Source organism: Marmota monax, unplaced genomic scaffold (assembly GCF_021218885.2).
Source record: "Marmota monax isolate L192 unplaced genomic scaffold, Marmota_monax_Labrador192_F-V1.1 WCK01_AAM20220418_F8-fsc00133, whole genome shotgun sequence".
Classification (NCBI taxonomy): Eukaryota; Metazoa; Chordata; class Mammalia; order Rodentia; family Sciuridae; genus Marmota; species Marmota monax.
Window position 1 is genome coordinate 994,833 of NW_026694821.1, and position 13,730 is coordinate 1,008,562.

At 40.8% G+C, this 13,730-nt stretch overlaps 1 protein-coding gene and 1 non-coding gene across 3 annotated transcripts in view; both read right to left on the minus strand.

The window, feature by feature from the left end:
* Positions 1-13,730, minus strand: part of Jazf1 (JAZF zinc finger 1) — a 328,417-nt gene that overhangs the window by 259,021 nt on the left and 55,666 nt on the right. The gene's annotated exons all lie outside the window — the stretch shown is intronic.
* On the minus strand, positions 8,111-8,213 carry LOC124080232 (U6 spliceosomal RNA). Its single transcript, XR_006847639.1, has one exon. It is a non-coding gene; the product is annotated as a U6 spliceosomal RNA (small nuclear RNA).

Below are 13,730 nucleotides of genomic sequence, written 5' to 3' on the forward strand. Positions count from 1 at the left end.
GCATCAAAATATCATATTGAACATATTAAGCATATTCTACATTTGTCAAATTATACCTTAGTATAATTTGTATTAATTTTGTATAATTTGTATTAATTTTTAAAAAGAATGGCCCATCCCTTTTCTTATTTCATATCCCATAATTCGTCTGATAATAATCAAAGCACTCTTTCAGTGTTTATCAATCACCTTCCCATGAAAAAGCCTCTGCGTTGATAAGAACATTGAACACTACAAAGCAAATACAAATGAGCCATCTCAATTGATCCTCGACACTGTTAAATAGTTATTGTTTAACTCACTTTTCACAAAAGGAAAGCAAGGTTTGTACAAATTATGTAACCTAGATAGGTTGTAGAATCAAGAGTTCTTGCCCTTCCCCTTTCTGCCAAACCTGATGAGATACAGGTAGGACTGACTGCTAAAGGCCAAATTGGGCCAAAAAGTAAAGAGAGAATCTGCTTAGCCAAAAGAAATGGAAATTTGAGGAGAAAATTTCAAATGGCCCAGGTGAATTTAAAAGAGTAGTTTCTAATTACAAAAGAACCTGGATAGGGTCTGGGGTTGTGGCTCAGTGGCAGAGTGTCTGCCTAGCACCTGTGAGGGTTTGATGCTCAGCACCACTTAAAAAGATAAATAAATAAAATAAAGGTATTGTTTCCATCTACAACTAAAAGAATTTTTTTTTTAAAAAAAGAACCTGGATTGGGTTAGAAATGATGGTGACATGTGATGAACATCATTATTCAAAGTACATGTATGAAGACACGAACTGGTGTGAATATACTTTGTATACAACCAGAGATATGAAAAATTGTGCTCTATATGTGTAATATGAATTGTAATTCATTTTGCTGTCATATATAAAAAACTCAATAAAATTAAAAATAAATAAATATACACTTGAATGTGTTGAATGACCAAGAAAAAAAAATAAAGATTTTTATCATGAAATAGGAAAAAAAAAAAAAGAACCTGATTGACACTGTGAAGGTTAAATTATACACAATACCCGGCACTTTTTTAATGAATACTTGCATATCACAAACATTAACCAGTAAAAAGGAAAGTGTCCACTTGCTCATTAAGAGTCAGAATTTATGCAGAAGCATAGTTAAGAAGGAAAAATAAACCACAAAAAATAATTACTTTTAGAAAGTAAAAGCAAAAAAGTCAAGAGAGCAAGGATTCCAGGTTTCTCAGACTAATAGGGCAGAGTTCAGATAATAAAGTGAGAAGGGGTTGCCCTTTCTGACCCAACAGGTACCTTGCCACAGCTCCACCCTTGAAGATCAGGTGCCCAAGTGAAGATCAGGTGCCCAGGTGAAGATCAGGCTGGCCAGAGAGTGCAAGATATCTCAAAGTCACCTGAAATCATGTTCTCTACAGGTGGGCCTTGCCTGAGAAGGATTTTCAATTCTAGCCAAGTTTTCTGTTCTTTGCTTCTGCTAACTGTGAAGAAACCAGTGCAAATAATTGGTAAACACACAAAAGTCAGGCAAGGGGAATACTTGCAATCTAGTCCACAAAATGAGAAAACTGCTCTCATTTTCTGTCCTAAGTTTTCCTGAGGATCCTATTGCAGTGGACAACTGGATTTGGCTGAAGAAAAGAAAAGAATTAACCATCAATCTTGGCCTATTTTGTGTTGATAAAATCCAAGTATCAAAGTATTCACAGATAAAGGGATAGTCTGTTGTTTTCCTATTTAGTCAAGTAATGCCAATCCAATTAAATTCAACAAATATTTCTTGCAACTCTTCTATCGGCCTGCCTGTACCCTTGACAATTATGATAATAGGAACAGAAATAACAAACAGAAAGCACTCATTTGCTTCCATAGTTCTACTGTTTTATTGGAGACATTTCTCTTTAGGGTTTTATTTGTTTGGGTTTTGTTTCATGTTACTTATTGGTTTATTTTTTGATTGATTCGTTCATGTAGTTGGTACTTTTTTATTGATGTAGAATGTGCAATGCAGGATTTCCCTTTGATTTTTTGATAAGATATCAAACTAGGCCTTTATAAAACATCACTACTTTCTAGCACATGATCATCAGATCTGAGTAAATCACAGTGCTTCTTTGAGGAGGCCCCTTCGTAGTCAAAGAGGGATAAGAAAATCTACCCTATCCATCCTAAAGGGGTTTTCTGACAGTCAATCAAATTGTGAATCTGAAAGTGCTATGTAAGTAGGAGAGGGTATTGTTGGGGGGTTATTAGCCTGGATATCTACAGATCAGGAAACCCAGCAGCAAAAATACTGCACTTAGCCACCTCCTAGGGAGTAGGTATGAGTTCCTGTATGTGCAGGCATGTTACCAGCGAGAGCAGCAAGAAAGGCTCCGCGCCCTCCCAGCAGTACTGCCATCATCAGGCGAAACTGTGTTATGTGGGTTTCAGAGTTCAAGGGAAACACAAAACCGGGGGCAGCCACCTTTACGCCTGATCCTGAGCTGTGTGGCTATCACGGTGCTACACCAACATCCGAGTTTCAATCCTTCCAATTCTAGAGCCCCCCTTTCCCTGTGTTCTTGTTTCAAGAGCTTGAGTGATAGAGAAAGGAGGACACTGGAAATGTCCCAGACCTGTGATTTTATGCTTGTGGGGTGTCTGTGCCTGCCTCCTGTCAGTGACATCAGTGGCTGCCTGAGATTATTTAAAACAAGTACCACTGGGAAGGAAGTTTCTGAAAGACACTTTAGTGGCCTCCCAACTGGCCAGAGGAACCAAAAGTTAGTGAAGAGGAAGTCACTGATACAAGAGTGGAGGGCAGATTCATTAGCTTCATTCACTGGAGCAAAACTTGGACCAAAAAACTTCATTATTCAAACCAGATGCTGATTTTGTAACAGTCACTTCAGTGATGAACTGTTTCAATTTCCCTTTATTTTGAACATGCAATATTATAAAGAAGGCAAATTACCACATGAATAAGGGAGCACTGGAAGTTTATAAAGTTGGTTTGAAAAAGAATTGACTATAGGAAACCTAGTTTTCAAAAGGTTATGGCCCCAAACAATTTTTTTTCCTTTTTTAATCATGTGACAAAAGAAATGCTTAAGGCAAGATCAATTATGGGCAGCAATGAAATGACCTTCTAATGATAATTAGTCCCAAATCTTGACTGCTGCCAGTTTGAATGATCTGGTCATAAGGCACATGAGGATGTTCACTCATCTCCAAGAAGAATGAAGGCCGGGCCCCGCCAGATTGGCAGTTGGGTAACAGGAGGCAGGGCAGGGAAGCCAAGGAGTCTGACCACATTCATCTCCAGTGCTTTGGAGAAAGAACTTTGTCATAAAAATTTGCCTCAAGCACAAAACTCACTGAAACAAAAAGCCTGATGATAATCTCCCTCTTAAAAATTACTACTCTCTCTTGTCAGAAGAACGACCAGGAGAAAATGCCAACCCTTGGAAAACACAAAACATCTCTGGTGGGAAATGGAGTCAGGTGGATCCCAAGAGGATATGAGAGCAGAACACAGGAATGAAGCCCAGAAGGACCACAACTAGGGCCTCTGGATGTGACCAGGAGAGTAAGGGGGACCCTCCTCCAGGTGTGGGGCTATTTGGAGGGGACAGCCATGTTGTGCAGCTTCCAGGTGCTCGGAGTCCACACAGTGAACAGCTATCCCACAAAAAAATTGTGTGGAACTGCTGGGTCAACTTCTGTTGCTTTATGGAGACAGAATCACAGCATCTTAGAGATGGAGATGATTGCTGCGTTCCGTTTACAACAGGATCAGGGAGGCAGAAGGCACCCTCCTGGAACTAACCAATAGCAGAGCCAGTTCTCCAACCTGTGTATCCTGATGCCCTTCTGGCCTCCTTGGGGTGACTGTGAGGCTCTGAAGAACAGTCACCCACAATGGCTACTGAAGAGCAATCCCAGCAGTCTGTCACCCATATGAAAGGACACGCCCCTCTCTGGCCTTGGATGTGCTCTTCTGGTGATTCACCACCAGTCAGGTGCAAAAGAAAATCTGTATGCACGTTGGAGCTCTAAATCATACTTACCAAAACCTACCATGGACCAGACACCTGTGCCCACTCACCTCCTGTAATGCTCATATCCCAGGATGTGTTTATGACCCCATTTTCCTGAATGCTGAGGTTTAGAGAGGTAAAGCAACTCAATCAAGCTCACACCACTAGGTCAGTGGCAGTCCTAGCTTCAGACCGACTTTTCTAGAACTTCCTACTACACTAATAGTTCTCAAAGCTTTGCTAAAGTAAAAGCTCCTTATTCAACTGACTATTAGAGCCATATAAGAAACTCTGCCTGATAAAAAAAATAATTGGGTGATTATATATGAAATAAACAGATTCCAAATGGTAGTTAATGATGCTTCTAAAGTCTGGGTGTAAATGTGGGGCCCTTTCAGTTTACTTAGCTAAAGAGGAAAGTTTCTTGCAAAATTCCAGTTTTCCCTTCTTAAAATCTTTGGTCCACAGATTTGGATATTCTATTTACTAATCTTCTATTGTCTTTTGATCAAACACTTAAATTCCCAAAAGCAGAAGAGAAGGACAAGGGGAAGGTTAACAGGCAGGTACAACTCTCCATGGAGATGGTCACTGAGGTGAGAGCCCGCCATCAAGCCCGTGAAGAACTTCATTATTCCAGCTCATGGCCTTCCTGTAGCTGGCCAGCATCCACCTCTGCTTTCACCTTCTGGCAACCACCTGCCACCTTTACCTTCTGGAAACAGGGGCACCCAGCCAGCCTGGAGAATTCTGCTCTCTGAACTGAACTCAAATACTTCTCATCTTCCAATCTGAGCATTACAGGAGGTGAGTGGGCACAGCCCTGGAATCCAGAAGTCACTGCGGCTTCAGTGCTGCTGACATCTCTGCAGTTTGTTATCTCCTGCTCCTCGGTAAGCTGGCCTGTGTAAAGCTAGAGCATTCCAAGAGGTCTATCCTTAACCAAGGAACACCTACAAGTTCCAGCCTGCTTCCCTGAACACACAGACCAAACAGAAGTATCAGCCAGGCAGTACACTGGGCAAAGAACAACCAACTTCATTTTCCAAGTGACATTTTAGAGTTCATTTACTGTCAGTGTCAGTAAATAATCAGATACAAAGAAGGGAAAAAAAAGAAAAACCAAACAAAACGGGAAAGAAGAAAACAGGACAGGAGAACTAGAGAAGCTTCTTCAAAGAAGGGGACACATGAACTGGGCTTCTAGGATGATAGGCGTTTCCTAGGCAATGACACGGAGAAGTGACATTCCCCACAGAAGGAAGAGTCTGTCCAAGACTCAAATTTACATAGTGGCCTGCAGTCTAAGGAGAAGACAGAAGCAGTGTTTATACTCATGGGAGGTGGGGATGGATAAAGGAGGGTCTCAGACCTTTAGAAAGGTCTCTAAGGCATTGAGGAGCCAAGGGAGGAATAGGGTGTTTAAAGATGGGAAGCCACCTGTTTAGCTGTATTTTTTTATTATTATGAATTCTGACAGACATGCTAAATGTAGACAAGAGTCGACATCAGTTCTGTGCAAAAGAAATAAAATGTGAGCCACGAAGCCAAGGCACATATGTAATTTTACATTTTCTAGTGGCCACATTTAAGGTAGGAAAAACAAGTGAAATCAATTTAATAATATATTTAAGCCCCCAAATCCAAATTATTATCATTCAACATGTAATTAATACCTTTGAAGTTATGAAGTTTTTTTTTCCCATACCAAGTTTTCTGAGTCAGGCATACTTGTAGCACATCTCCCCAAATTTGGACTAGACAAAAAGTCCAAAAGTGCTCAAAAGCCAGCAATAGCCAGTGGCTACCATTCTGAACAGCACAGCTGTAGATAAGCCCAATATCAGACCCACTTAGGAATGTGCAACCAACTGTCCAAACATGAGATGATCAAGCTCTGGGCAGATCTGGCCACTGGATATGTTAAACTACCACTGAAATGCAATTTTAGAAACATGTAACTGCAAAACTTATTTTGAATCGTAACAATTTATAAGGCTCAGAAATAAACACATAATACAACAAGTACAATGAACAGTGTTAGTGTTGCTCCTAGCCTGCTTCTGTCCACCACATCCCCAGCCATGCCATCCCCCTACACCTACTGGAGGTGGTCACTTTTATTGAGATCCTCTGTTTATTCTTCAATGTGTCTTCATGCACACGCAGATGTAACACACTCAAATTATGTCCCCTTTCTATAAGGTGGCATATTAAAAATTTTGTTTGATACTTTGATTTTTAAATTTAATCTTGGAGATCTTTCCATGTCAGTGTATAAAGAGTTCTCTTTCAAATGCCACACAATATTCCATTGTATGGATGGATCATAGTTTATTTAACCGGTCTTCTAATGGGTACTTGAATTGTTTCCAATCTTCCCTAATCCAAACAATGGCCTAATGGAAAACCTCCTATGTACGTCACTTTATATGTATTCAGATGTATCTCAGGAAAAATTGCCAGCGCCAGATTGCTGGGTCAAAGGGTAATTGCATCTGTAATCTCAAAAGATACCGCCAAACTGGCCCTCGCCAGGGTTGTGCCGTTTTGTGCTCTCATGAGAAGTACTGCACCAATTTTCTCACACCTGCTCAACAACATGTAATTGTCACACTGTAGAATTTTTGCCAGTCTGATAAAATGAAAAATGTCACTTCTGCATAGTTTCAATTTGCATTTCTCTTACTCCGTGTGAGGGAAAACATTTTCTCTTAGGTTTTGACAATGCATTTTTTTAAATATGTAAATAATCTGCTCCTGTTCTTTGCTTATTTTTCCATTGGCCTATAAAATTTTTCATTTTAATCTATATTAATCTAATATAATTTACTTAAATCTATAGGAGCTCTTCACATAAACTGATCAATCTGTCCATTCAGTTTTTTTTCCAATCGCTATTTTTTAAAAAATCAAGTGAAAATGTTTATTTAAATTTAGCCAAGTTTCTCATTTTTTCTTTTATTATTTCTGCTCTTTGAGTCACAATTAAAAAGCCCTTCTTTAAAGTTATAAAGGATTTCACCCATATTTTATTCTAGTCCCCTTATGAATTTAAGCAGATATGAATACATACTTTTATTGAAATCCTTAATAAAAATATCAATTTTCAGCTCAGTATTTTAGTGATTGCCTAGCATGCATGAGGCCCTGGGTTTGATCCACAGCAATGTACACACGTGCACACACACACACACACGCGCACACACACACACATCAATCTTCACATTTTGCAACTGAGGTACACCAGACATTTGCAAATCTCTTTCTCTCTCTCTCTCTCTCTCTCTCTCTCTCTCTCTCTCTCTCTCTCTCTCTCTCTCTCTCTTTTTTTGTGTGTGGTTCTGGGGATTGAACCCAGGGCCTTGTGCATGCAAAGCAAGCACTCTACCAACTGAGCTATATCCCCAGCCCTAAATCTGTTTTCTTGAATGCTCCCTCCTTTTATTTTTTCATAATTCTTTTGTATATCATACTGGTCATCATATGAAATTAATTGATCAAGTTGCAGTTTATTTGAATAGTATGAGATATGGAATGAATCTCTGAATATCTAACAAAGTAAGCAATAATATCCTTCAACTCAGCCCATTTCCACACACTAAAAATTTCATCATTATCCAATTAGAAACACAATTTTTAAGCTACTATTCTACTTATGTAAACTTCAACTTTGACTTTTATAAACTCATGGCTTTAATTCTCTAGACACTATAGAGATAAATACAATTCATGCTGCTCAATTATTTATGTGAGCTGCCCAATTTTTAAAATGGCATTCATCATATATTCGTCAATATCTTTTAAGCAGATGCCTGACTTGAAGAGAAATACAGACACAAATCGCCCCTCAGAAGATTGTGGTTTGGAGGTCACTAAATTATTTTTCATGATTTGTTTAAAAGGGAAGCAATATAACACAATGTAAGTCTGGCAAAACTCTCACTGATGACAGGATTCTGGTTTACTCAAGTTCATTTTATAGGATCACCAGTGTGGTATTCGAAAGAATTAGGACAAAGAAAGAAAGGAGGGGAAAACAGGAAGTTGAATCTGAAAATGATCCATCTCAGCTGGAAAGGGAAAAATGATTTTTTGAGTTTTCATAAGAATAAATAAAAATATGGAAGGCTTCATCAACTGGTGTGTCATCCTGGCACGGGGGCCATGCTCATCTTCTCTGCCTAGTTCTGATTTTAGCATGTGTGCTGCCAAAGCAAGCATGAATACTGCTATTTTTTAAAGCAAGGGTTCAACGTTTCCAATCAACAGTTTCTCATGAACTGCAATTTTAAAAGATGTGAAAGGTGTGGTATTCTGTGGCGAGTGCCCCATACTCCAATACTAATCTCCCATCTCAGCATCCTCCAAGTTTCAGTCAATCTATATTGTCACACATTATCCTGTCATTGGACATTACAAAATTAGTTATCCTCAATTCATTTCTAAGAAAAATTACATACGCACGTTATGAGCACACACATATCCTTCAAGGATAGTAAGGGGATCAGTTCCTACAAGGGGTGCTCATTATTAGACACAAATTGGAAATTTTCCAATGGGGGCTATTAGTGCCAGATATATAACACTAAAAATAAAACAGTCCTACATAAGAAATAAAGGTGATATGGGGAAGAAGGCAGGGGTGAGGAGAATTCCATGGAGCAGAGGTTCCCGAGATGGACAAAGCATAGCTTCCAAGACCTCTGGGATGTTTCTCAAAGAAACAGATTGAAGTGGAAGTCAAGAGCCCTGTGAACCAAGAGACAGTGGCCAGGGTTCTCCCGGGACAGCTTCTGAGGCGGCCTCCCCACCCTCCTGGAAGCTGCCACCTGTGGGAAAATCCTCAGAAACCTGCTCTACAGCCCTGATATGACTCCTGAATTTCAACCCTTTTTCAATTTGCAAGTCCCCCTGGAGGTAACTCACCCTTGTGTCACAACTGAGTATCTAAAACTAACCATTAATGCCCACTGCCCGTCCCCTCCAAAAATGACCAAAACACCATACCTTGCTTCCCCACCTATGTCAATAATATTACCATTTTCCAACACCCCTGGATTCCTTAACACCTTACACTTTGGGCACTTCTGACTCAAACCTTCCTTGACATTCCACAATAACCAATCACCAAGTCTTTCTCTCTGCTACCCCCATCCTGCTTTTCCTTCTCTCTCTCCTCACTAATTTCAAACCCTCCTCATGGCCCTGCACCTATTTCATAATCTCTTACCTGTTTTCTTGTTTCCTTGCTTTCTCTGACAGTCCACCCTAGCGCCTGCTATGCACCTTTCCTAGATGGCTTTCCTATTTCTTGTAAGAGAGCCTGAGATCATGATCTTATTCATTCCATTCATTCAACAAATATTTCTTGAGTACCTGCTCTAGGCATTTGGGACACATCAAAGAATAGACCAAAACTCCAGTTTCACCTTGTCTGAACCTGTTTTTCCCTGATCCTCACTCTGCCTGTCCCTAACATAACTGTGAGGGACCATTCTACACATATCTATATCAGCAGCTCTATTCTGGTGCATTTATATATTCAAAAAACCGCCATCATGTGCTGAATTCAGTAATGACCAGATACGGGTAGTCTTTTCTGTTCATCCCACCTTTGACCTTCCCTTACCTGCCCACTCTAATGTCTTTTCTGGTCCTTACTCCTCTAAACACTGCCACCCTGAAACATGCAGCCCAACCCTCCAACCAGCACAGACTCTTCTTGATACCCACACTCAGAGGAAGGGACATCATTCTCTTTCCATCTTGCAATAGCACTTACCAAAAACACAAAAAACAAAAAAAACATTGCTTCATCAATGTTTATAGCAGCTCAATTCACAACAGACAAACTATGGAACCAACCTAGGTGCCCTTCAACAGATGAATGGATAAAGAAAATGTGATACACACACACACACACACACATACACAATGGAATGTTAACTCAGCCATAAACAAGAATGAAATGATGGCATTTGCCAGTAAATCGATGGAACTGGAGAATATCATCTAAGTAATATAAGCCACTCCCAAAAAACCTAAGGCTGAAATTTTTCTCTGATATGCAATGCTAACACACAATAAGGGGCAGGGGGAAGGTAAGGAAGAATGAAAGTACTTTGGGTTAGACAAAGGGGAATAAAGGGAAGAGAGGGGATATGGGAAAAGGAAAGATAGAATGAATCAGACTTTACTATCCTAAGTGTGTATTTACAAGGCCAATGTAATACTATATCATGTGCAACAGAAGAATGAGAAGCTATACTCCATATGTGTACAATATGTCAAAATACATTCTACTATCATGTATAACTAATAAGAACAAATTTAAAAAGTGCTTATGGTTTGTTTGCTTGGTTGGTTAGTTTTTTACATTTCATTGGTTTAATGAAACTCTGTAATTAGAGTAGAGGTCTTTGAGGACACTTGTTCTCTTTTTTGCACTTCCTAAAATTCTGTAACCACAGAACCAAAAGAAACCTCTATCTCTAGTTCATCAAATTCAGCTTATTGCTTGAGCAACTACAGACATAGAGAGGTTAATAACATCTAGTGCTGAAAAGGACTGAATTAAATATGAACAGCAGACTGGCAGGTTTCTTCCTTTGTCCCTAGGGGCAAAGATGTCTGAACCACTAGCAGCAGGCAGGCCTCCCTCCCCCACTCCATCTCTGCAGTTCACGCACATGGTTTCAAGCTGTAACAAATAAATTGCTCAGAGACCCAGTTCAGATGCCTAGATAAGCAGCAGCCTACCCTGTTGCCCTCTTCCAACCCCAACTCCCTGAAGTTGCTTGAGACTTCAACGATGCTGGCAAACTAAACCCTAATCCCCTGTGGTGGCACAAAACTGTAATCCCAATGCCTCTGGTGGCTGAGGCAGGAGGATCATGAGTTCAAAGCCAGCCTCAGCAACTTAGCAAGGCCCTGAGCCACTCAGCAGGACCCTGTCTCTAAATAAAATATACAAAAGGGCTGGGGATGTGGCTCAGTGGTTAAGTACCCTTGGGTTCAATCCCAGGTACCAAAAAAAAAAAAAAAGCCCTAAACCCATAAATTGTCTGGATGCTACCCTGATTCCATTCCTCCCTGCCCCATGAAATGCAGAGCTTTCTTATCTCACTCTGGCCAGTGAGCCACCCCTGCTAGAAGCCAGAGACCTCTCTGAAGAGGGAAGTTGGTGTGCCCAGGTAAAATGGAAAAGTACAAAATAAGAATAACCCTATCAGAAATGTGATCTGGCACAGGTGGAAGCATCCAGAAGTCATGCACAACACTGTGAGATGTAGCATGGTATACAATGTCAAGAGGTTACCATAAACTACATTTCTATATCCATGTGATTTCCTCCCGGTGATTCATCTGAAACTCAAGGGGAGACTGTGTGACCATGTTTTCATTCCACTCCTTGTGCTCACCGAAATGGCAATGGGTGCTTAATAATGTTTCCTGAATTTCCTAAAAGTGAAAGACCAATTTATTCACTGCTTGAGCTGAAAAAAAAAATTCACAGGGGCGTAGTCGTGCACATGTGGCCACAGTAGATAAGAATGTCTCATGCTTGTACATTTCTCTGTGGGGTTCAGAAAAACAGACAGCTCTTAATTGGGCAAAGGTTATGCTCTGCATATCCATCAACCTTCAGATGCTGTTTTAGGTTTAGCTGTTCTGTTTTTCACATGTGAGTCTGTGCCCTCAACTGATAATCACCCATGTCATGGTCTTGGCAGAGTTGAGCCTCATAACCTTGGAAGCTGTTGAAAGTTCTCTCCCAAGCCACCTTCAGACCCATACAATGATTGAGTGCCTGTATTCACATGGAAAGACAAGTCTTCAAGATGAAAGAATATTCTTTGTATTTATGAAAACCTTTGAAACATAGAGACTTTCTACCTAGCAGCAGCCAGCAAGTAGCATTGTGTATTTGTGTTTAATTAAATGAATTATTAAAAGCAAGGGGGAAATAAAAGCATTCTATCCAAATCTATCTTCAGATTCTAGCTTCATTGGGGAAGGAGTAAAGCATGCCTGAGCCAAATCAAATGACACAGGAGCCCTTCCATTGGGCACACATCTGCCAGAGTCTCCCTTAACGTGTTCCCGACACATGACTCCAGCTTTTCCTCCGCATTCTCCCTTTAGGACAGGACATCTTCCACCTGATCCTGGCAGTCCACCATGTCCAGAACATGTTCTGCTGTGAAGCTCATGTGATTATCTGAACCCTGAAGAACTTGGCCACTGTGACCTGGGTCAGCCTGACAGTAACTGCTGACCCAGAGCAATGGCTGCAGCTCTTTTTGGTCTCTTCTGCTGGGGGTTGGGATTGGTTCAGGCAACTCGGGTGAGGTTGGGCCAGTGAGGAAGATTTAAAGGGTTCTCCCCAGATGGCAAATCTAGTAAATTCTATGTTAGCTAGACCCCAACGAACTGTGAATTTCCATCAATGGAATGATGAGTTCCTTCATGTAAGTGACATTTCAGCAACTACTTCCTGGTCATATTAAGTTACTGATATTCTTCCTAGCAAAAAGTACCTCTCTCTCTTTTCTGCCAGAAGACATCAGTTATATTTATCCTTAAAAATGCAGATGTCACTCACCTGGGAAGCCTTTTCCAAGTGCCTGTCTTTCCAGAAGATGTCCCAGATGCCTCTCCCTCCACACCTGCTCTCTATATCTTCCCACCAGTCTGCCCTTTCTTTAGTTTCTTCAATGTTAAGCTTCTTTCGGTCTCAGGACCTTTGCACAAGCAGTCAGCTCTCAGGAAATATCCCTGCCTGTATTCCAATTTATGACCACTCTCAAAACTATAGCACCAACTGCTCACACCTCATGGAATTGTCACCCCCCTCTGAATCTCAGTTCAACCTTCCCTGACGCCCCCCCCCCCCCCGCATTCACTTCATAGCAACATATGCCTCCCCTTCCCTGCATGTATCAGCTATACAGGTAGAATGATGATATATTTGATTAAAGTCTATTTCCCCTTTAGATTGTTAGTGCCATAAAGTGACTAGCACAGTGGCACACAGTAGGCAGTCAGTTAAGTATTAGCTGAATGAATGAAGGACCTCTTGTATGGGATTTTGTATTACTATATTTCAGTTGCCATTTGTGTACCTGCCCCAAAGCCTAGCCTCTGGCAGCCACATCAAAGCCACACACTTTCCCAAAATTCATTTATAAAGGGAAATGGGCATTTATTTCTATTGTCTATATTTCATATATCCATATCTAGTCATGATGGAGGGTAAAAATAAGAATCTTCATATCCTAAGATGAATGACTAAGGTCAGGAAAAAGTGCCTTAGAATATGTCCAAAAAGGCTGAAATAATAACCCAAAATGGGGGGTGGGTGGCAGAGACTAGTAGCATTGAGTGTTTGTGATGAACTCTGACCTAACCAGAAAAGTTGTAACTGAAGAACCCCCCTTCCTGTGTCCTTTCCAGCTGATGTTTCAGTGTTCTGGCTGCTGAATAAGAACCAAACCAAGTGACAGAAGGCAGCAATGTATGATGTGCCCATCACAGACCGCCTGTGTCCTCCAGAAATGCGTATGTTGGCACCCTAAACCCAGCACATCAGAACGTAAGTCTATTTAGAGACAGGGCCCTGCAAGAGGCATCAAAACAAGGGGCCCTACTTTAACCTGATCTGTCATGAGAGGAGACAAGCACTTAGAAAGACAGAGAGAAGGGGTCACCTGCAAGCCAAGGAAGAGAGGCCC